Below are 26,790 nucleotides of genomic sequence, written 5' to 3'. Positions count from 1 at the left end.
GAATCTAGATTTCAAAAGAAGATACAAAAGCAGGTGAGGGATGTCTTAGTTTGGTTTCTGTTTTTGTGATAAAACATCAACACCATGATCAAAACAACTAGGGGAGGAAAGGGTATGTTTGGCTTACAGACAGTAGTCCATCAGAAGACAAAGCAGAGGCAAGAACTCGAGGTAGGAACTGAAGCAGGGACCATGGAGAACACTGCATACTAGCTTGCCCATCCTGACTTGCTCAGTTTGTTTTCTTATTCACCCCAGGTCCACCTGTCTAGGCACCACCCACCTTGGGATGGGATCTTCCACGCAAATCATCAGTCAAAAAAAAATGCCCCACAGACTTGCCCCACAATTATCCAGTCCGATGGGAGCATTGTCTCAGTTCAAGTTTCCTCTTCCCCAATGACTCCAGCTTGTGTCCAGTTGATGAAAAACAACCAACACGGGGCCTATTTGGGAAATAGACCTGGCCTTGAACTCACAGAGATCCACATGCCTCTGCCTCCAGAGTGCTGGGATTAAAGGCATCTGCCATCACTGCCTAGCTGAGTCCTACATCTTGATCCGCAGGCAACGGGAAGTGAACTGAGACACTGGGCATGGCTTGAGCATAGGAGACCTCAAAGCCCACCTCCACAGTGACACACTTCCTCCAACAAGGCCATCCTACACTAACAAAGTCATACCTCCTAGTAGTGCCACTTCCTATGAGTTTATGGGGGCCAATTACATTCAAACTGCCACAACCTCGTTTAAAAAATACTTTTATTTTATGTGTGTAAGTGTTTTACCTACATGTATATCTATGTACCACATACAGGCGGTGCCCATTGAGGCCATAAGAGGGTGCCAGATCCCCTGGAACTGGAGATACAGATAACTGTGAGACACCATGTGGGTGCTGGGAACTTGGGCCCTCTGCAAGAGCTGCAGTGCTCATAACCTCTGAACCACCCTTCCAGCCCCAATGACCTCTTCTACATGTGCTTTTATGGTATCTATATATCTTTGCACACATCTAAGTGTGTATGTACAATCCACTGTGTCCAATTAATGTTGCCTAAGTGCTGCGGGATGTTCTGTATGGCAAATGTGTTGCTCTGATTGGTTAGTAAATAAAACACTGATTGGCCAGTAGTCAGGCAGGAGGAAGTATAGGCGTATAGGCAGGACAAGGAGGAGAAGAATTCTGGGAAGTGGAAGGCTGAGTCAGAGACACTGCCAGTCACCATCATGACAAGCTGCAACTATCTATCTATCTATCTATCTATCTATCTATCTATCTATCTATCTATCTATCTATCTATCTACCTATTATCTAAACTTAAGATACTTTGATCACTATCTGTTCCATATATGAATGTTAATTAAAGATGGATCATATATTTAATACAAATCTAAAGTTAGTAAAGTTTTAACAAATGTGAAACAACAAAACAAAATCTTTTAAAATTGGACTTCCTCAAAATGAAAAACTTTTACTCTTCAAAATACAATATAAGAGAATGAAAGCATAAACCATATGCTGGAAGAAAATATTTCCAGAGCATACATTTGATGAAGAATGAACAGTTCAACTTAGAAATAGGCCAAAGATTTTACAGAGACATAGCCACAAACACATGGAGGTAGCATATAAACACCTGAAAAGATGCTCAATATCATTAATGATTGAAGACCTGCAAATTAAAACTACAAGGAGATATTACTACACATCTTTAGAATGCCTAAAATTTTTTTTTTTTTTTTTTTTTTTTTTTTTGGTTTTTTCGAGACAGGGTTTCTCTGTGTAGCTTTGCGCCTTTCCTGGAGCTCACTTGGTAGCCCAGGCTGGCCTCGAACTCACAAAGATCCGCCTGCCTCTGCCTCCCGAGTGCTGGGATTAAAGGCGTGCGCCACCACGCCCGGCTTAGAATGCCTAAAATTTAAAAGATACTGTTAAGAGTTGGCTAAGATTCGAAGGCACTAAAATTCTCACATGTATGACGGGAATGTAAACTGGTATAACCACTTTGGAAAATAGTTTTGTAGTTTGTGTAAATGTTGAACATAATTTTACGTATTGCCTATAAAGTTCTTGCTAGAGGCCAGGAATGCCAAAGAGTCTTCTGACTCCTGGTTGCTCATTATCTCTTACCTTTGCCTGGACGTTATAGGTGAGGACCGAATCCTAGGGAAGGCACCTGGACACCCCAGAGTTGGGCCAATGGACTAACCAGTTCACTCCCTTTCCCAAACCTTGCCCCAGTTTCTTCCATAAGTCCTTTAAAAGACTCCGAGAACAGCACCTTGACGGTACCCAAGCCCTGGGGACCCCTCTTGCTATAAATCTAAAGTACCTCTTCCCCTCTTTAGCTCTCAGTTATGAATCAAAAAAATCTCTTTAATACTCATCTTCTCTGTCTGTGAATTTCCTTCTTTGAATTCCCAAGATACCCTGAAGCCACTGACTCAGGAGAAATTTTGTGTGACCTGAGCACAGGGCACCCTAACTCCTGAGTTAAAGCCCACCCAAGTGTCAAAAAACTTCAACCCTCTCAAAGACATCCTCAAATTGTCTTGTGTCATGATGAGAGATTGTAGTGATGATTCTAATGTCTGTGTATATATGTCCAAACTACCAAACTATGTACTTAGATAGTGTCTTAGTCACTGTTCACTTGCTGTGAAGAGACACCATGAATGACCAGGGCAACTCTTATAAAAGAAAGCATTTAGTTGAGGGCTGGCATACAGTTTCAGATGGTCAGTCCATTATCATCATGGCAGGAAGCAAGGTGGTACATAGGCAGACATGGTGCTGGAGAAGTAGCTGAGAGCTATTCTGATTAGAAGGAAGCAGGCAGAGAGAGTGATACTGGGCCTGGCTTGGGCTTTTGAAACCTCAAAGCCCACCCCCAGTGACACACCTTCTCTGACAAGGCCACACCTCCTAATCTTCTCCAAATAGTTCATCAACTGGGGACTAAGCCTGAAAATATATGTACCTATGGGGACCATTTTCATTTAAACTACCACACCTATCAGTTCATTCTTCAACTAGGAATGGGTAGTGACTGAGATGAAGATCTCCAGACTATCTTTTAAATGTAAAATATTAATTTTGGAGGCATGAAGGGTCAAGGTCACTAAGCCATGTTTCAATGATTTTCTTCAAATGACATGAGGCAGTGTTGCTGTGCAATTGTCCTTGGTTATTATGCAAGGAGTGGCAGTTGAGTGTTCTGGACCAAAAGCAGATTTCAAAATCTTGTTTGTTCTTTTGATGTTATAGAAACAAGTGTCAAACACTTTGCATTGCTCACTTTGACAGAATGTGTAGACACCAGGAATTGTCTCATTGTGCTATGACTCATCTCTTTCTAGACACCCAGCAGGCAGTGTGCATGTCACAGAGTTCTGGAAAGCAAGCACGTCGAGGTGATACCTAACCTGTTTGGATGCCTGGCAACCCCATGAACCCTGGGTGTGTCCACAGGGGAGAAAGAAGCTGGAGGTTTGCTCTGTGAAATCACTGTTACTGTGTTTCCTTTGCAGCCATCACCATGACTACGGTATGGCACACATTTCTGGAGAGTCACTGGTGCTTTGGGAATTCTGGATTGCAGAGACAGTCCACGAAATTTGTCTTTAAGGGATATTGGAAATTTGGGAATTTTTTTCCCCTAAGTTTCTACCCATGAATTAAAGAAACTGACTCTGGAGATTGAGTTCCCGGTGCATCTCAATCCTAAAGGAGAGAAATCAGCTCTGCGGCAGTGCGGAAGTGTGCTCTGCATCCACTTCCTTCTGGTTGTCCTCGATTGTCAGGAGCCTCTAATTTCAGCTAAACCACACGGTGGCTGACAGAGAACCTAAAATAAGAGTTTTGGTCACTTTTGTGACATTTTGATGCTTCTCCAGGTGCAACAGGGTAGTAGATACAAAAAAGCCAGTGGGCATTGCCTTTTCTTCTTTCTCCTTTTATTATGCATATTTATGGCATGTCATGAGACAAGGGGCTGCCACTTCCGGTCAGAGCCAGTCTGGGAAGAACGTTGTTCAGGATGGCTATTGAGTCGCTTCTGCATTTCAACCCTGACTGCAGTGCCCCTGGGCTCAGCTGACACCCGTGTGAGAGTGTGTGTGTGTGTGTGTGTGTGTGTGTGTGTGTGTGTATCTTTCATTTTTGCAACATTAGTATTCAAACCAGGTGGGTGAAGATCTTGCATGATACTTGTTAAATGTCTATCCTTGAAAACAATACCATTACATTTAACAAGCTAGCCTGTATGTATATATACATTTAAACACTTATTTTGATAGTAAACTATAAAATACAACATAAATTTCATCAGTAATAAATTCTTCATCTTATTTCCAAGTCATAAAATGCTGCTTATGTGTATCCTATTGGTTTTTAATATTAAGTAATTCATATTTAAAAAAAATTTAGTTTGGTCTTGGGTGTAATGAGCCTACTAATTGGCATATTTGGAGCAATTTTTATTTTAAAGTCAAAGTATTTGAAACTAGCTGTGTGTGTTGGCTCGTGCCTGTGACCACAGTGTTCAGGAAGCTGAGGCAAGAGGATTCCTAAGAGTCTGTGTCCAGCCTGGGCTGCATAGTGAGTTCCAGGACAGCCTATTCTATAGAACAAGACCTTGTCTCAAAACAAAACAAAAACAAAAACAAAAATAAACAACAACAACAAAAAAACTCAAACCAAACCAGGCCAAAACAAACCATTTAAAAACACTTTATTTGAGGGTTATTAGAGTTTAGTTCTAAAGGTATGGAAATAAAGGACCACAATGATGATTTTCTGGCTTTCTAAAAGCCACTTTGTAAATCAAGTTTATGTGTGCATTTGTGTGTGTGTCCATGCGTGCAAAACATGTCTGAGTTTCCCTTCATCAGGTCCTTATATGGCTCCTGTTGAGAGGACTTGCTGGGTGGCTTGGTTTCCTACCCCTTCCCCGCAATGTGGTCATGACATAAGTCTTCTCTTTGCCTTGAATGTGGGTGGGGCCTATGACTGTATTATTTAGATATAGCTAATACACCAAATCAACTGGTTTTAAGTCGTTCAAAAGATTGTCAGATTTTACAGAGGAACAAACGGTGCTCTCCCTGAGGTGAGAGACTCTCTGCCTTGCTGGTTTTGAAAAAATAAACTGTCATGAAGTAAACGACCATGGTGAAGCAACCCATATTGTAAAGTTCTGTGGCTTTTTCAGAGCTAAGGGTGGCCTCCAACAAGAAACTTTTGTTTTCGTCTCACAGAGGCCGGTGAATCCTCTCTCTTACCCTCCTGCTGCCCCCATCACGGGGGAAGCTTTACAGTTGGGAAATTAGAAAGCAGATGTGGTGTAGTGGGTAACCATTCCAGCTTTGATCTGGAAGTTCCAATCCCCTTTGAGGCTTCGGTAACTGTCATGACTACAAGGCGGGGCAAGAGGACCCTGAAGACCTGAGATGCGCTGGCTCTCTTGACTCCTGGACCCTGGACACTGGAGGCAGACCTGAGCAGAGTTCTCCAGAGAACACCGCCGGACTGCACCACGCCTTTCCCAGAACCTGTAAACTATCCCTTCACTTGTGAGTTACCCCACAAAATAAACCTCCCTTTTAACTATGTGGAGTGGCCTTAATAATTTCACCAATAATGTGGAGAAGACTCTCACCAGCCAATCTGACCAGGTTTTTGAACAAAACACAAGGTCACAAGGGATTCAGCCGTACAGAATGGGTTATCTCTTGTCCCTCCGGGGCAGTTAGTTATCTGGTGACTCAGCTCAAATGCGGGACTCGGGGCAAAGTGAACCATTTTCTTCCCGAAGCCCCTTCAACACAACTCTTAAGAATGCTGGGAGCCGGGCGGTGGTGGCGCACGCCTGTAATCCCAGCACTCGGGAGGCAGAAGCAGGTGGATCTCTGTGAGTTCGAGGCCAGCCTGGTCTACAGAGCGAGATCCAGGAAAGGCGCAAAGCTACACAGAGAAACCCTGTCTCGAAAAACAAAACAAACAAACAAACAAAAAGAATGGTGGGCAGGTTATATTTTTATATTTGGTGGATACATAGAGCACTTATTAGTGGAGGTTACACACTGTATATGTGTTCAGAAAGCTAGCCACATCGTTATTCTGGAACATTCTCTCCTTCACCTTTTTAGTGTTTGCCTTCTTTAAGGGGTGATGGATCACTGGAGGGCAGGCTGTTCCCCTAACACCCTTAATCCAGTGTCTAAAGCATAGAAGGGACTTAATAAATATCTATGAGTAATACATATTTAGCATATACTGAAAACCCCTACATTTTTGTAGTCAGAATGTAAGAGGAACTCATGCTTTTCATTATTTCCTTAACTGTTGAACAAGGAACAATTTTAGATGCCAGCATTGCACATTGTAGTAGACTTTGAATTCTGTCTGTGACACTGAGTGTATTGTAAAATGTTTTTTCATACACACACACACACACACACACACACACACACACACACACGTGTGTCCTCATCTGTGTGTTATAAGGAATTACTCAAATAATTTTTCTAAAAAAGGACCATGCTTGGCACACGGGAACCATTAATTTTTACTTATTTTAAAATATTGACATTTCTTGGCTTGATTTACGTGCAAGTTTTAATTCCCATTTATAAAACTGGGGACCCGATACTTTCTCTTCTTTTCATAGAAATGATATGCTAACAATTGTTACCAAATGCCTTGATTTTCACACCTCAGTGGTAGGTTGCACAAAACATTATTGTGCATAGTTAACCATTTGAACTCAAAACAAAACCAGACATTTCTGCTGTCACCATGTGAGAAATTCACTGACGTCTTTAGCGTTCTCAGTGTAATAAAACGCTACAAAGAACACCGTGCTTAACCAAAGAGAAGAGCGAAGGTGCATCCTGTGCATCTTTCTCACCAATGTCACAATGACATCATTTCTATCTCGAAGAACCAAACCTTATCTGCACTAACTCTAGGTGTGCCGCCCGGACAGATCCTTGCGTGTTTAAAGGTAGCGGCCAAAATACTCTCAGTGGGCAATCTTTGCCTCGTTCTGGAAAGCCAGTTCAATTCTTTTCCAGTGAAACTGCAGCCTAGTTAACACTAAGTATTCCTTTAGAAACAGAGTGGAAGAGTGAAGAAGATTAAGAAAGGAAACGTCCCCAGACGTGACCCACTCTTCTGGTTTGAGGTTTTAAACAGACATGCAAAGAGGAGCAGAATCGGGATTTTCATTTCAACCGAGTAAAGTGGGTACCGTTTGCGTGAAACGCTGCAATTTCTCCAGAGAGTAATCCTAAAATGTATTTAGACCATTGTTAGCCAAGTCCATACCAAGTTTCTTCAAAACACAGCTTTGAATCTTTTAAAAATGACTTGGGAGTAACTGTAACGGCAGAATGAGGAAACATTTTGATGGCAGAGAGTACTTTGCTGGCACTGTCCTGCAAGGCTCCGTGGTCCCAGCCCATCATTCCCGTAAGACTCGGGTTGCTCTAGCGATGGTGTAGTCCTTCCTAAAAATCTGAGGCTGCAAAATCAGTTCCAATACTCTGGAGCATAAATTGTAGTGAATGAATATTTACACATTAGGTTTTTCTCAACGTTTGCTTTTGAAGTTAGAAGTAGCCTTAAATGGCCAGAGTGGTCTTTCACCTGCTTAACTTTTTCTCCTTTTAAAGGAAAATGTGGAGCACTTTATTGTGCATTTTTGTGTCATCCTTGCATGGGAGCCATGGTAATTTTCTCTCTATTACGCCAATTTTAGTGTATGTGCTGCCAAAGGGAGTATATTCCTCTGCTTAAATTTTAAAAGAAATCAAAATACTTAGTTTGATCCCCTTTTCTGGTGTTTCCTTATCTCACAAAGGAGTAATAGACGGAATCACTACCGTAACAAAGTCACAAGATACACATTTGAAGCCAGGTGTGGTGGTGAATGCCTGTAATTTCAGGACGGCCTGACACCAAGGTGAGACCCTATTTTAAATGAACAAACACAAACAGAACAGAAAAGCATGTTTGAAAAAAACGTGGAGAGCAAAGCCAAGGCCGTTAGCACCGTCAGAAAAGGCTGGACCATGTAGCCTCACCTGTAGCCCTAGGTCTTGTAAGTTCTTAACTAAAATTATCTGATGAGACGTTTGGCTGTTCATATACTTGTTATTTTTACACTAACAAGATTTCGGAAGAGAAAAATTCGCATGTAGAACTGGCAAGTACATCTTGATTTGAATACAAAATGCTACCAGTGCTAATATTTTCTGGTGTTGTAGATGTAAATGCTGTTTTTCATTTAAATTAATTTTTTTATTAATTATGTGTGTGTATGTGTTCAAGCTGTCCTATGTGTAGGGGACAGAGGAAAACTCATGTGAATTGTTTCTCTCTTTCCTGGGACCTGAGTGAACCTTTCTTCCCAACTATCTCTCTGGCCCTAAATTCAATTATTGTTAATTGATAATTACTAAACTCCCCAAATTAACTATTTTGAGTATTGATGTGGTATATATAACATTTATTACACTCATAGGAGCAACAAAATAGGATTATGAACAATTTCTTTTAGGGTATGGTATTTACTTCATACATCTGCAGTCCCAGCATTTGGAAGGCTGAGGCAGGAAAATTCAAGGCTAGCCTTGGCTATGTAGTGAGTTCAAGGCCAATCTGGGCTATGTGATACCCTTCCTTAAAAACAAAACAAAATAAAATAATGACAATAACGAATAAAACAAATAAAATTAAATTAGTAAGTGCTGCATAAGCAACTGAGAAAGAGCCCTTTCCGAATGAAACAAGATTTGCTTTGGCTTTCTAATTCAGGATGGCAATCAGAGCTGGACACAGGGAAAAAGCAGCATTATTATCACCAGCCTTTGCTTGCTGTGCTTTAGAGGCCAGATGACCTCAGTGTCTCCCGCTGTGGGATGTCTTTCTGTACGCTATGAATATGTGTTGCTCCCATTGGCTAATAAGTTAAGCTGCATTGGCCTATGGCAGGTCAGGATGGAGCCAGGCGGGAAAATCCAAGAGAGAGACAGGAAGAAGAAAGGAAAGGCAGAAAGAGGGACTCCAGCCTGCTGTCCAAGGAACAGCATGCCAGGAGACTGGTAAGCCACAGAACACACGGCAAAACATAGATTAATAGAAATGGGTCAAGTTATAAGAGCTAGCTAGCAAGAAGCCTGCCATAGGCCATGCAATTGGTAATTAATATTAAGCCTCTGGATGATTATTTTATAAGTAGCTGAGGGACCAAGCAGCAGGGCAGGACCGGAGAAACCTTCAGCTACAGTCTGGCCCCCTCCTCCCCCTCCAGCATAGTCTAGTATCTCAGTGTCTCTGTCTGGACTTTTTCATTTATAAAATAGAGTTTATGCTGCTGGGTCCCAGGTAAGCACTTAGTGCTAGCACTCTCATTTTTACCGAGTACTTCCAAGCAGGATTTCATTTGAGAGAAGCCCCTGGGTGAAACCACACAATTTTTATGATAGAACCGTGTACACGTATTTAATACACATGATCGTTACGTAATTTGCTCAGAGAGGAAAGGGGAGATTTTATTCCTCTTGCGTCCATGGAAGCTCTCAGTGCATTAAAGGTACTTCCTCCCCGCCCCCACTTAAATTAAGTCCAACTTCAGACCATTTGAAGATGCAATTTCATTCACCCACCCTGTCATGCTTTATTCTCCAGAGCTACCTCTTATCCCCACTTTACAGATGGGAAAGACAAGTGTGCAACAACGTCCCAAAGGCTAGAGGACACTGAGCCCTGCACCTCGCTCTCCCTTTCCGATGGCACGTGACACACACTGGCTCTGCACCAGGGCTGGATGGATCTTGAACATTTCCAATCTTGTTTGTAAGCTTCTGAATGCAGAGAAATGAAAAGGAGGTGTCGTCGTCGTCGTCGTCTTCGTCATCATCATCGACGCAGGGGTGGCGCGAAGCCTTTGGTAGCGGCCTTGCCATCCAGTCTCAGCCGTTTATGCCTTTAATCTTCTCAGTGACCGGCAAGTGTTAAAACCATTTTAAAAAGTACCTTGTAACCTCCAACCTGAAGAAGAAGAAAAATGGCTTAGGGAGCAGTTAAAAGCCCCATTATGTGTGGAGTCTTTTTTTTTTTTTTTTTTTTTTATGGGATTTTCAGAAAGCACTCACTTTTCACCCAAAGGTTGAGACTTTTTTTTTTTTCCTCCTAGTCTGGATGGAGTTAGATCCTGGCCAGAAGGAAGCAAAGTGATGCCAGTGAGAGCTGCAGCACGGCCTGCGAGGACACAGTGTCTCCTAGGGCGTTGCTGGAAAGCACGTGCCAACTGCTGTTCGCTCGCACCAAAACATGCCGCCCGCTCGGATTGGCGACTGATTTGCATACTCAGCAAGAATACCTGCCTGCGGCTTTGCTCATTGACAAATTTCAGTTGTTGTTGTTTTTTTTCTGGTCCCAGAGAATGTTGCAAAAACTTTGTGTGGGGGGGGACATATGTAGGGACCCCATTATTCCATTTTGATTTATATACATTACTTCTTATGAACGGCTTCCTTATAATTAGGTGTTTAATTTAAAACAGAACCTGTGACTGCCATCGCCCCAAGACACAGGCTTTAAACATTAACTGTTTAGGGGTCTGGTGGTGAATAGTCAAGAAGACCTTTCCATCACAAAGGTATAACTGATTGTATAGAAAGGACTTCATGGGATCATAAAGAAAGTGTGGAGAGCAGTATCGTCTGCAAATTAAATCTAATTCCTGATTTTCCAAATTTGTGATTTTTTTTTTTTTTTGTAAAAATGCTTCTATTTCAAGGGACATACTTTTTTTTAACCTTTGAGTATGGTAGAGTGAAAAGGGTCTTTGAATTTGGGTGTCTAACCAGAACGCATATTCTGAAAAGGAAGAATCAACTATCTCTGAGTGCTTTGTCGCTGAGCACGTCATAGGCAGACCCGGAGGCGTATCTGGAGACAGGATCAAAGGGGAAGGAGAATAAAATCATGACACCAAGAAAGGAAGCACATGTAGCTGAGGCATCACTAAATTCCTGGGACCCAAAGCATGGACACCCTCGGGGGAACAACAAAGTGCTCGGCTCAGCTTTTTTGGCAATCTCTCTCTAGCGAAAATGGAAACAAACGCGCTTCTTGGAGTCATTCTGAGACAATCTTAGAAGAATCCATGAAAACGAACTCATCTGTTGTCTACTTCATGAGCGTAAACATTCACCTGTTCGGATGGCATTCTGTGGTCACTTTTAGTAAGAAAACGAACAGGTGGCTTCTGGAAGCACTCTTTCTTTTCTCGGCTCTTGGCTGATGTGTTTGCAGGGGTTGGCTTTGATTGCAGCTGAGGTAGAAGGCTTTACAATTCCCCCATTACTCTCCAATCTGCTTGGCTGGGTTCTGACTCTGGGCGTTAATCTATCTTTCCACACGGTGCTCAGACTGCAGCCCGGGGCCTGAGCTCACTGAGAAAACCTGTAGTGCTGAGCTCTTACGTCACTTGCTGTTAGGGCGGAAGTATGGGTAAATGAATTAGATAAAGTCAGGCATTTAGAAAGCTGCCAGATGCATCTGGCTAAGTTTTAAAAGTAAAAATGCCAGACAATTTATATGACTCTTATAGCAATTGAGATGTGTGTGTGTGTGTGTGTGTGTGTGTGTGTGTGTGTGTGTGTGTGTTTTCTTAAAAGACCGGAGCATTTGATATTTCCAGTTGTTATTGGTGTACTAATTGGTTATGACTCCTTTCCATCAGTTATCTTGGCTGAACACTGCCCTCCCCATTTCTAATGAATTGTTATTAGATGAACTCTATTTCCAGTGTTCGCAGAACCACTTCTTATCAAAAGTTTGAGTTACAGCAAAAACGCAAAGGTGTAGTTTTCTTCTTTTTTGTCAAGTCTAGCTGAGAATGTTCTTGACAGACCCCTTCTCTGTCCAAATAGTTCCCTAATTTGAAATAGTTCAGCATTAGATGGTAGTCTTATTGTGAACTCTCTGGCTTTTAAAGTATGTTTTTGAAGTTGCATAACTGTGTATTGGGTAAAGTTCCTCTAGAACCGAAAGTTAACTTGATTTAAACACAACCTGAATCAAATGTTACAAAATTCTCTCAACATACTGGGATATGTGAGCCATTCTAAATCATGTGGTGAGTGATACCTTGGTAGACAGCTTGTTTAAGCAAAATCAAAACTGCTAAATACACAGCCGGGGTGTATCCGAGGCCGCCAGCGGATGCTGAGACAGACTCCTTTACCTGCTATGATGTCAGCCATGTGCCCTGCACCACCGCTCCTGAACACAGTGTAACACGCATCGCTAAACGGTCTTATTAATAAAAAACTCAGAAGCCAGGTATTGGGGTGAACGCTGAAAGATCAGAGAAACGGAACAAGCCACAGCTGACCTCACCTTGCCAATTTCTCAGCCGATCCCGTTTCCTCAGACTGAAAGCCTCTGCGTCCTCATTGATCTCAGCTGAACTGCTGCTAAAAGCTTAAAAGCCTAAAAGGGCTCTAGTTCGTGGTCCTCACACCTTATATACCTTTCTGCTTCCTGCCATCACTTCCTGGGATTAAAGGCGTGAGTCTTTCCCAAGCAAGACAGTAGATCACAAGTCCTGCGATTAAAGGTGTGTGTCACCACGCCTGGCTGTTTCCAGTGTGGCCTTGAACTCACAGAGCTCTGGATGAATCTCTGCCTCCAGAATGCTAGGAATAAAGGTGTGTGCTACCACTAACCTCTACGTTTAATATAGTGGCTGTTCTGTTCTCTGACCCCCAGGTCAGTTTATTGGGGTGCATGATGCATCAGCCACAACACAGTATAATTTGTCCTGTGTTTTAGGCCCTCATGTCTCCTTGGAATCACTACTCTGGCGTTTGAGGGCCAATACTAAGTGAACTAAAGGTTACTGGGACACAAACATTGTCAATCATGACAGTTGACTTGAAAACCAAGATGGCTACTTAAACCAACACACAGGAAGAGGATGGAGAGGGTGGTGTGAGATTTCACCACATTACTCAGAGTGGTGTCCAGTTGAAAACTTGTCGCTTACTTCTGGATTTCTCCATTTAATAGTTAGGACCATGTCTGGCCACGGGCAATTGAAACAATGGAAACAGACCACAGGTGGGAACAGTATGTAAGCTACTTAGAATCATGCCTTGAGAAAGACAACCCAGTTATGTGCTGAATGTATTTTCAATACAGAAATGGATTTGTGCTTTAATAGTTACGGTGTTTTCTAAATATATAAAATTTTAAATACTTTTTTTTTTTTTTTTTTTTGCCACACTGGGGATGAAGCCCAGGACCATGCATATGTCAAGGAGTTCTCTGTCAGTGAGTTACAGCCTCAGTTCTAACTACATGCTTTTACATTAAAATGCTATGTTAGTGTTTCAAAAATATAATGGTTAAACACTATTTACAACAGCTACCAAATTAATAATTGTTTAGAAAGTCTATGCATAGAATAATTTGAATTCTTTGTGGGAGAAAATCCAGGACCCAGAATGATGAATAAGCACCGTTATTGCTATTGCAAACAGCTACTTAGGGAATTTGCTCCCAATTAACCTTATAGACAAATGAAAAATCATCCTCTAAAAATGAACACATTTATTTCTCTAAATATGTAAATTCCTCGGCATTTCTACAATGCTGAGATAAACCATTTCAGTCTATATTTATAGATCAGAGTTGGGAACCGATTTCTCTCTCCTTTACAAACAGCCTTGACTGCCTACTCTGAGTTCAAAACTGCCTTAAAATGTGTCATATTTTTGGTATACAAAAGGCATTCTAAAATTGTATTATGCAGTTATTGTGCCGAAAGAATGACCCTTGCCTGGCTTTGTTTACTGAACGTCAGATTTTCATTCGTACTACAGCTGTGTACCAGGGCAGTTTCCGTTCCGTATGAAGGGCAACTAATGCACAAAACAGTCGAGCCACAGAGCGGTAATTAGTCTGGGAAACATCAAAGTGCGCCCTTCTGAATCCAGCCGATTTGCTCTGGGTGTGCAGAACCAATGGTCTTTCTTCGCTAGGGTCTCTTATTAATTTTTGCTTTCGTGTGTTGTGCAGCAGCTGCCTTGCCATCAATCCAACATCCTGCTCAAAAAAAAAATCCATTTTGATGCCACAAACGCAATTTCAATGGGTTTAGGAATAATAACCAGCTCCCCCCCAACCCCCCACCCCACCCCACTTCTAGAAAATAGGAACTCGGAATGAAAGTTTCCAGTGTGTGCAATGTGAAAGAGAGCAATGGAAGCGAGGCTTGGATCCGTGTTCTAGAAAAGGCAGGAGACGTGGCTTGTAAACCTTTCTGCGGTTTGTGCTTTAAATCTGCACTAGCCTTGTCGTTGTGTGCTTATCAACTTCTTCCCAGTGGGCCTTCTTTTCCTTCTTTTGGGGCACATTGTGGTCTTTTTCAATGAAAAATTATTTAATGGCCCAAATTATTAATTAAACTCAACCAGCAAGGAAAACAACAACAACAACAAAAAAAACCAAAAAAAAAAAAAAAACCAACCTTAAATGGATGAATAGTTTACACAGCCCAGGATGAAGGTAGTAAAATAATCAGGAGCATTTGCTTTCTCCTTGTTGTGATTATGATTTTTAAGCAGCTATGAAGGCGGTTGAGGGTGCCAGATAGGCCTCATCACAGGAAGTGAGTGGGTAGGGAGGCAGTGGCAGAGGGAACGTGGGCATCATCGCTTAAAAAGGAGTGTGGGCCGGGAGCCCTTCCCCCACCACGTCGTCGTCTGTGCGCCCTTCCTCCATCTGTCCTTATTCCTTTGAGTGTCCTGCATAAAGGTGGAGAGGGACAAGCTGTTTATTTATTCCTGTGAACATGACAGCTTTCTGTAACCATCACCTTCTCTGCCCAATATCTCCTAAGTATATAGTCAAATATGTTTACATACAGCATGTACATTTATAAATAAATTCATTTAAGCGTGTCAATATACATTATCTGAGCAAATATATTTTCTGTGTCTAGCCTTGTAACACGACTTCCTTTCTTTCTCTTTCAGTCTTGTGACGGGGTCTCACTGTGCATCCCAGGCAGGCTCTGAACTTACGAGCATCTAGCTTCAGCCTCCAGACTGTTGGGATTACAGGCGTGTGACACCATGCCAGGATGTAATTTGCCTGCCTTCCCAACAAAATATTTAAATTTGATTCTGAGTTGTAGTTCATTCCAACCACGCGCCAATTTTCATTTTGGTGTCATAGTCCCTAACTGGATAGACACTAAAATACAGCCAAGCAAAACAAAAAATGTAATGATATGCATAATTAACATAATGAAGAGGAGCACAGACAGGTAATTTACTATAATTGACTAGTAAACAAATGTGGACTGTCCATGGAATGTCCAAGCATGCTCCTACTGGAAGCATTTTTAATTGGTCAGGAATTGAGTGCTTTCAAAAAGTGACCAAATGATTGCGCAGTAAAGTTAGGGTGCGCCTTTCCTCATGAGAAAGGTACAGATCAGGCACCATCTGTTGATCTGATTTTGAACGAACCATGACCTTATTGGACAAACTTGAGCATCAGGATTTTTCATCCTCGTATGTTAGCTGGCGGCTTACCAGAACGTCTGTTACCTCTGCGGCTCTGCATTCTTCCCAACTACGGCATCTGAGAGGTCAAGTCTAAGTATTATTGCCAGCGCCAATGAGAACAAATCCATATCAGAATTGAGATAAATATATTTAGCGTCTACACGGCTACTTTAATTCAAATGATACTTCATTGATTACCTTTCTCCAGCATTATCTACGGCTTTGCCTGAATCTTTCTATGAGACTATTTACCACTTAAAATCGTCTCAGGATGCAACATAATCTCACTTAGAAATTTCTGAAAATGTTTGGGCTGAGAATTAAAAAAAAAAATATTGAGAAAAATGAGAAGTTCCAGAAAACTCAATAGATGTTTTCCCAAAAGGAGACCAGAAGCTGATTTACCTGCTGTGATTTGTGGTCTCGTTATCAGCTGAGACTAAATTAGTGAGGGTGCGGTTTGTGAATGCTTGCAAAAGTGACCATGCTTGCCAACGCAGCAAGGCAGCATAATAGAAAACACACAAGCCTAGGAAGGCAAAGAGAATGTTGTCATTATTCACAGATAACCCTCCCTCCCTCCCTCCCTCCCTCCCTCCCTCCCTCCCTCCCTCCCTCCCTCCCTCCTTTCCTCTCTCCCTCCCTCTGTCTCTCCCTCCCTCTCTCCTTCCTCCCTTCTTTCCTCTCCCTCTCTCCTTCCTTTCATCTTCCTCTCCCTTCATCCTCCCATCTCTCTTTCCCTTCTTTCTTTCTTTTTTTTTTGTAGTGTTGAGGATAATCTGACATTTCATTTCCACAGAAAACATAAGTCAACAAACAGGTTATTGAAATTAACAATAGAATTAAGTACATTGTTAAATTGAATCCAATATAATGACAAGAACAAAAATATCAACACTTTCATCAACTGCACTGCATAATTTTTTGCTTGTCAACTTGATACAAGCTAGGTCATCCGAGAAGAGGGAATGTAAATTGAGAAAATGCCTTCATCAGATTTCCTGTAGGCAAGTGTGTGGGGCATTTTCTTGAATTTTCGATGCAGGAGGGCCCAGCCCACTGTGGGTAGTGATTCTGGGTTGTATAGAAAAATAATGTGAGTGAGCCATGAGGAAGAAGTCAGTAAGAAGCGCTCCTCCACAGCCTCTGCTTCAGTTCCTGCCTCCAGGTTCCTGCCATGCGTTTCTGCCCTGATTTCCCTCAGTGGTGGACTGTGCCTTGGAAGTATGAGCCAAATAAACCATTTCCTCCTCAAGTTGCATTTGGTCATGGTGTTTTATCCTAGCACAAACTAAGATATCAACTAATTAAAATATGATGGAAAATATGTCTTTTATTATTGCTACAAAACTTGAAATATATGGAAAATGATTGAATGAAATATGGAAAATAACTACAGAAAACTAATAAAATTATTAAAGGATGTAAGGAAACATGATAGACATGGAAGAAATAATTATTGAATGGACCAGAATAAGGAGAGAGTGAAGTGTTTTCACTTATGGGAAAGTTAACATTTTATAACCCTTTCAATTACTATTTTCAATAACATTCTAGTATAATAGGGGTAGATGGAAAGGGGAAGAATTGGGCTTGGGAGAGTGATACAAGACAGAACACCAGCTGGGCGGTGGTGGTGCACGCCTTTAATCCCAGCACTTGGGAGGCAGAGGCAGGTGGATCTCTGTGAGTTCGAGGCCAGCCTGGTCTACAGAGTGGGATCCAGGAAAGACACAAAGCTACACAGAGAAATCTTATCTCGAAAAACCAGAAAACAAACAAACAAACAAACAAACAAAGACAGAACACCAACAACAATCACAAACAAGAAGAAGTGGATGAGAAGGTACCAGTAAAGATAGGATGCTGTGAGCTAATCAGTTCTATTGATTATTAGTATGGTGGTTATTAGGTATTATTATGTGTGCTGGATAGACAAACTGGATAAAAAGTGATGACATAAAACTTTCAATTAACATAAGGTGGAAATCACTGTAATTAGATCAAGTTGGACACCATAGCTGATGTGCTCCATGGCATCTGTGTAATTATCCAAGGAAAGATGGAAAAGCCCGCTGATAGCTGGGGATGGCAGCATATGCCTGTAGTCTGAGCCCCTGAGAGGCTGAGGAGAGAAGACGATCAGTTAGAGGCAGCCCAGGCTACATAATGAGATTTTCTCTCCACAACACCTTTTCCCTACCACCTCAAAAAAAAAAAAATATCAAAGATTAACAAGATGATATGAGGTTTGGTACCAGGATCAAGTCTTGTTCTGAAGTCCAAAACATTCAGCAGCCCAAACAGAAAAATGCCTGGTAAAGGTTTAAGAGTTTAGTTCTTTCTAATCTTGGTATGAGTTAACAAGATAATATAACTCACTTTTCTGTTGTTGGTTGTTTTTTTTTTTTTTTAACTCTTTTGTTTTTTTGTTTTTTTGGGAGCCTGGCACCCCACTTCCAAATAAATCACACACAGAGGCTTATTCTTAATTATAAATGTTCGGCCTTAGCTTGGCTTGTTTCTTGCCAGCTTTTCTTAAATTATCCCATCTATCTTTTGCCTCTAGGTTTTTATCTTTCTCTGTTTCTGTATACCTTTTCTTTTCTTCTTACCCCATGGTTGGCTATGTGGCTGTGTGGCTGGTCTTTGAAGTCTTCCTCTCCTTTTCTTGCTCTTTCTCTTTTTTCTTCCCAGATTTCTTTTTCTATTTATTCTCTCTGGCTGTCAGCCTGCCTATCTTTTCTCCTGCCTTGCTATGGGCTGTTCAGCCCTTTATTAGACCATCAGGTCTTTTAGGCAGGAAAGTGTCACAGCTTCACAGAATTAAACAAATGCAACATAAAAGAATGCAACACATCTTTGCATCATTAAACAAATGCCCCATAGCATAAACAAAAGTAACATACCTTAAAATATTCTTCAGCATCTTTCCCTCTAAATGAGAGGAAAACCAACCAATAACTTACCTTTTATTGATTATTTGCACCTGGAAGGTTCTGTCTTGGGGAATGTACCACTGTTAAAGACGATACATATGCTTGAAATCTGAGCTCAGTCCTTGATTTCAGGTCTTTCCTCATGCTCAGTTGCTTTTTCAAGTTCAATGCACTTTGTCCACTGTTCCCATCTTCTCTTCATCACTATTGTGTTGGTTTCGGTCTGATTATCTCTGGTGGACCATCTACATGGTTCTCCAACCCAACTGTCCCCAAGATTGCCTGGCTAGTTTCTCCAATTTAAATTTATGCTGATCTGCCTGCTTCTGCCTCTTGAGTTCTGGGACTAAGGGTGTGTGCCACCATGTACAACACTCGAACATACTTTTAAAAACATATGTGGCCAGGTGTGGTGGCGCACACCTTTAGTCTCAGCATTTGGGAGGCAGAGGCAGGCGGATCTCTGTGAGTTTGCGGACAATCTGGGCTACAGAGTGAGTTCCGGCATAGCCAGTGCTGTTACACAGAGAAACCCTGTCTCGGGGGAAAAACAGCAACAGCAGCAACAACAAACAAAACATAAGTGTGACCACATGGCTCTCAGTTCTAAGTTTTTGATAGATTTTGTTCAGTTTTTCTATTCTATGTGTGTGTATCATCTCTAAGAACATTTGGAGGATACCTACCCAATGTGTCTGCATTTACTGACTTTCCGAGTGTGTGTGTGTGTGTGTGTGGTGTGTGTGTGTGTGCGTGCACGTGTGTGTGTGTGTGTGTGATGTGTGTGTGTGGTGTGTGTGTGCGTGCACGTGTGTGTGTGTGTGATGTGTGTGTGTGGTGTGTGTGTGCGTGCACGTGTGTGTGTGTGTGTGTGTGTGTGTGTGTACAGCCGCACATGTGCCACTTGCATGTGTATGGCAGTAAGAGGACAGCTTTGGATGTTGGCCCGTGCTGTCCAGCTGGTTTAAAGCCGTCTCTTCGATGTCCACTACTTTGTGAGGCTAGGGATGGTCGAGGGCATGGTCAATGCTGGCCTGCAGGTTTATGTGGATCCTCCTGTTGCTGCCTCCCATCTCAGTGGTGGAGCATGGAGTTGCAGGTGCGTGTCACCATACCCAGCGTTATGTGGGCTCTGGGTTTGAACTCAGGTCCTTGCACTTGTACAGTAAGCACTTAATCCTCTGAGCCATCCCCTCAGCTATGATTACTCATTTTTTCTTTACACAGTAAAACATATATAAACCAGATGTGTTTTTTTAAAGGATGAAATAAGAGTTGAATTTAGTTGGGCATGACGGCACATCCCTGTTATCTCCACGCCCTGATGGCTGAGGCAGGAGGATCTGGAAGTGGGGGTTGGCCTAGCTACATGGCGAGTTTAAGGCTAGCCTAAAGTAGTTACACAGTGAGACTGTCTTGACATACCAAGGACAGAGGATGAAACTCAGTTGCAGAGTGCTTACCTAGCACATGCAAAGTGCTGGGCTCAGTCCCAACACTGAAAACAGTTGAAGCCATTCAAACATCACCTAGTAACACAAGTTAAAACAGCTAACCGATTTTTTTCTGTTGTTGTTTTTTGTTTTTCAAGACAGGGTCTCTCTGTGTAGCTCTGCCTGTCCTGGATCTTGGTCTATAGACCAAGCTGGCCTCGAACTCACAGAGATTCTGCCTACTTTTGCCTCCCGAGTGCTGGGATTAAAGGCTTGCGCCACCACACTCGGCCTAACCTATTTTTATAAAATGTGACATTAAAAAATAACTTGGCCTATTAACACTTTCTAAGATAGCGATTCAAGTTTAATTGATTTTGATGCTGTTGGTCACTGTGGTGGTTAAAGAGATAATAAGTAGAATTGCATCATTGTCTATAACTAGAACACAATTTTTACTCTTCGGTTGTACTCAATTACTTATTTTTCAGAAACTTGCTTTCTTTGGTTTCAAGCAATCATTTTTATGAACTGAAGAACAACAGTGCAGTATTGTAAAAAGCAAAACTGCGACAGTTTTTTAGTTAAACAAAACCTTGGGATATGTTAGAAAATTTCATTTTTATACTTTAAGGGACATAGATATGAAGAGTTTTCTCTCACTCTTTTGGTAATGACTTATCCATGGAAGTGTGGCCATTTTGAAAACTTCTATATCTACATATCTATGTCCAGCTATATCCTGCCACAGAGATCCTTACACATCCATGTTTCTTACTGCTCTATTCATAATAGCAAAGAAACAGATCCTGCTTAGATGTCCATCAGTGGATGACAAATAACAAAAATGTGGTACTAGAACAATGAAATTATATTCATCTGTGAAGATAAATGAAGTTATGACATTTGCAGGAAAGTAGATGGGATTCATTTACCATTCTAGCTGGTGTGAACCTGGGAGAGTGGGGGCCTAAAAATGAGGTGGACTAAAGTCTCACACAATAGCCAACTTTATTCAGAGCGTCAGACAATGTATACTCTGAGGGTTAAGAAGCGTCGCCTGAGTAAGTGTGCAATCACAAGGATAAGCTACACGTGGCAAAAACATGTTTTTCTATAGAGACGCATGAATAACGACAGCCGAAGTAAACTCACTCTTATCCACTACGCCTGGGAGGAGCAGAAAGCACAGTCCAAGAACAAGTCTGTGTTTTTGAAGAAACTGAGGTCACAAGACTCTTGTCTTGTTTCCTTGGAGTTCTCTCACAAGCTCTCGGAATTCTCACTGGGCTCCATTCTCGGACTGTGTCCCGACAGAACTGAAAAGTATTGTCTTAAATGAGCCAATCCAGACTCAGAAGGACAAATACCACGTTTTCACTTGTGTGTTGATTCTAGATTTTGATTTTCATACATACTTTACACACACACACACACACACACACACACACACACACACACACACACGGGATGGGGTACAGGGGGTACAGGGCTTGAAACTAGAAAGGGTATAGTGTGAGGGGAAAGAAGGTTCTAAGGGGAAGGGCAAAAGTAGGAAATATGACATGTGTGACAGGAAATCAGAATGAGAGCTACTGGACAAGAAAGGGGACAAGCAGGGGAGGGGCGTGAGAGAGGAGAATCAGCAGAAACAAAGGGTGTGTGAAAACGTCATGATGCAACTCGTTATTTTATTTTATATGCTAATTTAAATGAACAGAAATAATTGTTTCTCATTCTGTCAAACTCTACTTTTATTCTGAAAAAAAAAAACCAGATCAAGTATTTTATTATTATTATTATTATTATTATTATTATTATTATTATTATTTTGCAGGGGCCCTGGGCAGATGGCCCAGTCAGTAAAGTGTGTCTGCCACCCAAGCCTGAGAACCTGAGTTTGGATCCTCAGCACCCACACAAAAGCCAGATGTACTGTGCATGATTCCAGCATGGGGAGGTGAAGACAGGTGGAACCCTGGAGCTCACTGCCGGCTAACTTAGTTCAGTCCACGAGTTCTGGGATTAGTGAGAGACCCTGTCTCAAAAACAAGAGAGAGATTGAGGAAGACACTTGGAGACATCTTCATGTTCACTTACATGTGTACATTAGTCCACCCATACTGTACATCGCTTCACCTGTTTTCATACAAGTATTCCAGACAACCTATGTTATACATTTCATTATGGTGCTGTCCCTATGAGGTCCCTCAGTGATGGATTATGACTTGGAAGTATAAGCCAAATAAACCCTTTCCAAGTTGCTTTTGGTCAAAGCTATAGTATTCTTTTACTATTCAGTAAAAATCTTGCGGAAGAAATTTCTACTTTTTTTTTTTTTAAATCAAATTTAGTAAAGTTGTGAAGTCTTTGTTACTCACATGTAGACACCTATTTCAAGCAGTCCTCTGCGTAGCTGAAATTGTGGTCACTTCCTTGGCGGAGTTCAGTTGTTAGCACTTTTACCTGGGGGAGACGGTAGAGTGAACAGTAAAAAGATCATCCCCGCCTTTTCTCCTGGTTCCCACTGTTCTTACCTTTGAGTTCTCTTCAGCTTGGCATGTCTCTGAAGGAATCACTTAAAGTTGTTTCTCCATTTAAGAAAAGTGTTTTGCTTTTATGAGTATTTTTATAATTTGTTTCTTTAAAATTTTAATTCTCGTGCATTTGTGTTTTGCCTGCCTGTCTATCTGTGTGAGGGCATCGGATCCCCTGGAACTGGAATTATAGGCCGTTACATGAACTGCCATGTGGTTGCTGGGAATTGAACCTGGATCCTCTGGAAGAGCAGCCAGTGCTCTTAACCTCTGAGCCATCTCTTCAGCCCTAAGGAAAGTGTTTTAAGTAATATAATCCATGTATCATTTAATTGGCACTATAAAAGGAACGTGTTATCATGGTAATATTGGGGGAACTGTCTGGCACTATAATTCTGGCAGGATGCTTTGGTTACTGCATGTGGCATGCAACAGTTTGACACTCACATCTGTTGAGGGTGCCATCAACAATGCAAATGAAATGTTAGTGAAACATAATAGTCTTCTTGTATCATTTTTTTAAAATAAAACAAAAATATCAGTCCTATCCAAATGGATTGTCTTGTGCACCATGTATTGTTCATACACCTTGGTTTGGAGACCGGTGGACTATGGGTTTTTGTTTTGAACATATTTGGGGATACTCTTGGCTCCTCCTGTAGACCACTGGCTTCTTCTTCTTCTTCTTTTTCTTCTTCTTCTTTTTTTTTTTTTAAGATTTATTTATTTATTATGTATACAGTGTTCTGTCTGCATGTATCCCTGCAGGCCAGAAGAGGGCACCAGATCTCATTATAGATGGTTGTGAGCCACCATGTGGTTGCTGGGAATTGAACTCAGGACCTTTGGAAGAACAAGCAGTGCTCTTAACCTCTGAGCCATCTCTCCAGCCCAACCACTGGCTTCTTAAAAACCACAATGTCTAATTTATCATTGCAACTCCAGCATATAGCCCTAATCAGGATGTAACCATGCTGACTGAATTAATTATGAAGGTAACACTACTTTAGTCAGTCAGAGAAGAGCGTTGTGTTTAGTTTGGGGTGATTTTTTGAAGAAGAACTTAAGGAGTTGACACATATTCAGAGGAAGAGAATTCTAAACTTTGTCAAGACAGTAATTCTAGCCTGAGGCTATTGTATGCAAAAACCTACAGGAAGAATTTGGTGTTAGAGAACAGAAAAATTATCCAGCAGAGTTGCCTGGATGTGGCTGGGTGGCTTTGGAGTATGCTTTCTTATTCTTGGAAGGGTTAACACAGCCTCGATGGCTAGCCACCTCCAACAGGCTGAAGATAGGCTTAAAGCACTGTAGTGGTTGCTGTGAATGGAGCAGAATTTAGGTCATCCTTGGACTGTAAACAATGGCTGAGATTAGAACCCATTTGGTATGTCTAGTGATAGAGGTAAACTTGAGTAAGTGAGGATACGTCAAGCAAACAGCTTCTCTGTAATCCTGAGTCTGGAGCTAGCTGAGACACTATGGTAACTCCACCCTGCTTCCCTGTGGCTTATGTGGCTAAGCAGGGTTTTGAGCACGTACAGATGCCTTATTTCTTCTCTTTCTATGGAACTGCAAACATCTACCTTGCCTCCTCTGTTCATCTTCAAAGCAGCATACCATCAGCCTGTCCAACCAGGGTTTTAAAATTTATAGTTTGAGGGCCTATATCAAAGTGATGTCTCCTGAGTATCAGCCTTATTTTAAAATCATCCATTTATTACTATTGCTTGAGACAGAATTGAATCAGTTAAACTCAGGATATAATAATAAACACATATAGGTTAAATATTATAGATAATAGCTTAAATGCCGTGGATAACATAAATTAATTATAACATTCTCCCTCCTCCCTCTCTCTCTCTCTCTCTCTCTCTCTCTCTCTCTCTCTCTCTCTCTCTCTCTCTCTCTCTCGTGTGTGTGTGTGTGTGTGTGTGTGTGTGTGTGTGTGTGTGTGTGTGTATACTTGTTTTAGAGTTGGGTCTCACTACGGAGTCCAGATTAGCCTTGAACTTGTAATCCTCCTGCCTCAGTCTCCTAAGTGCTAGAGTCACAGTTGCATGCTGCCATTTCCTGCTTAATTATAAAACTGTGAAAAGTGCGTGGATCTTATAATACAGCAACCAAAGCTTAGTATGTTAGTAATGAGTCTCCTCTAAATGCTACACAACTAATTGATTTCTGAATCAAGACCACAGTCAATCACATCTAACTCCCGTTCCATAGTCTGTCCACTCGACCGCACTACCTCGACAGTAGAATTCTGTTCCTCCTGGGAAGGATTTTGGTGGGCTCATAAAAGGCATTTGACGCATCAGAAACAGAATAGGAAAAGTAAAGTGATGTGCCGTCTAATGTGTTATAGCTAAGGAGTTGTTCAGAAGGCCAAGAAAGGGAGGAATCACAGGCCACGGGCCATGGGAAGTAATCATGGCCTGGGAGATCTGGAAGACTTTCATCACAGCAACTCTGAAAATACTTTGGAAAGATAATGAGCTTTATTATTATTATTATTGTTATTGTTATTTCCTAAATAACATGCTGGCTTTGTCCACCCCACCAGTGCCCTTCCCCCTCTTTTATTTCTGTTTACTTTTAAATTCTGCCTATGATACTGGCCAATAGGACAAGGCATCCAAGTGCAGCAAATTCTTATACCTTCCAAGTTACCCCACGCAAACAGGTCACTATGGTAACCAAACAAAAATGGGCTTGAAAACAGAAGCAAAGTGTTTACGTATGTCTGGTGGGCTCTGTATGGTTTTCTCAAGAGCTATTTCAGGTTTTCTTTTGGGTGTGAATGTTGGCTACTACCTGCTTTTCAAGTTGAAGACTTTACCAGACCTTTTAATATAGAAAATTGTACCAAACCATGAAATCAACTTACTGTTTTTTATTGGAACATATAAATTTTAATTAGAAATGTTGATTTAGTCCATAGCCCAGAAGCTCCTGTCCATGGAACCTGGAGAAACAGAAGGCTCATTTGGCCATGGTAAAGAGTCCTAAGAAAGATGCAATGGAGGAAGTGAGAGGAGATTTGAAACAGTTGCGTTAAGGGAGCTGCTGTTTGTTTCTGCCACGTTCATTACAAAGCACAGAGACATCATTGTTACTCGTTCTGTGTCACAAATGACCATATTCGTGACACGATGTGCTCTGCCCAGTTTTAATTGTTTGGTGATGGAAGATGTTGACGGTGAAACAGAAAACCATTTAGGCTCATGACATATGTCTAACATCTCCTGGATTGGGAAACGGGACCACTCTGCTCATCCCTACGATTGTCTTGTACCCCTTTGAAGTGCAAAAACGTTACAACTTCAAAGGCAGTCCAGGAAGATGAGAACCGTATCTTACGGCTCTGGAGGTACAGACGAACCTGCGGTGTGCCGCCAGGTGATGGGTTGGCTAGGAATCTCACCACACTTGGCTTTTTATTTCTTAAAAACAAAGATCTTCGTATAAGGAATGGCTTCACCTGAGACTTGGTTTTTTAAAATCATATTTTTGAATACCTTGCTAAAAAGTAATTCCCCAACGTAAATGTCATTTTCACAGGGAAGAAAACAAAACGAGGGACTTGTTTGGAAGCTTAGGAAACAGGAGGGAAATGATGTCACGAAAGAATGAATGTCCTATGGAATACTGCTGCTCTGTGAGATCAAGCCACACACATGCATATCTGGAATCAGCTGCGTTGAACTAAAATACCATCTTTGCATATTTTCCAGCTAGTCCTTTTTATCCAGCAGCTGAGCGTGGGACACTCAGAGCAAGATTTTCTTTCATTGAAAGGATTTGCCTCTTAAGACTAGAATTTACGCCGGGCGTTGGTGGCGCACGCCTTTAATCCCAGCACTCGGGAGGCAGAGGCAGGCGGATCTTTGTGAGTTCGAGGCCAGCCTGGGCTACCAAGTGAGTTCCAGGAAAGGCGCAAAGCTACACAGAGAAACCCTGTCTCGAAAAACCAAAAAAAAAAAAAAAAAAGACTAGAATTTACACAAAGCCAAACTAATTCTGGTCTAGAGTCAAAAGGAAAAATGTTAAACAACAACAACAACAACAACAACAACAACAACAACTCTTTCCATGTAAAAAGCACTTGTTTGGAACAACAACTGTAACAATGACGGAATACACGGGAGAATGTTCATTACGTGTTTGCACTGATGCCTTAGATGGGATCTGTGTTGTTTTTGTACTTTGGGATGAATGGAACTCATTCATTCTCTGAACTGGGTGGCCGTGTGAGGAACGGGAGCAGAACCTTCTTCCCTCACC

At 41.6% G+C, this 26,790-nt stretch overlaps 1 non-coding gene across 1 annotated transcript; it reads right to left on the bottom strand.

Annotated features, from left to right (window-relative positions):
• Positions 1–7,680: 7,680 nt before the first annotated feature.
• Positions 7,681–7,790, bottom strand: LOC121822562 (U6 spliceosomal RNA). The gene has a single exon (XR_006063748.1). It is a non-coding gene; the product is annotated as a U6 spliceosomal RNA (small nuclear RNA).
• Between the last annotated feature and the right edge of the window lie 19,000 nt (positions 7,791–26,790).

Source organism: Peromyscus maniculatus, chromosome 14 (assembly GCF_049852395.1).
Source record: "Peromyscus maniculatus bairdii isolate BWxNUB_F1_BW_parent chromosome 14, HU_Pman_BW_mat_3.1, whole genome shotgun sequence".
In the NCBI taxonomy this organism is placed as follows: Eukaryota; Metazoa; Chordata; class Mammalia; order Rodentia; family Cricetidae; genus Peromyscus; species Peromyscus maniculatus.
Note: the sequence above shows the minus strand (reverse complement) of the source record. Positions and strands in the feature narration are given on the sequence as shown.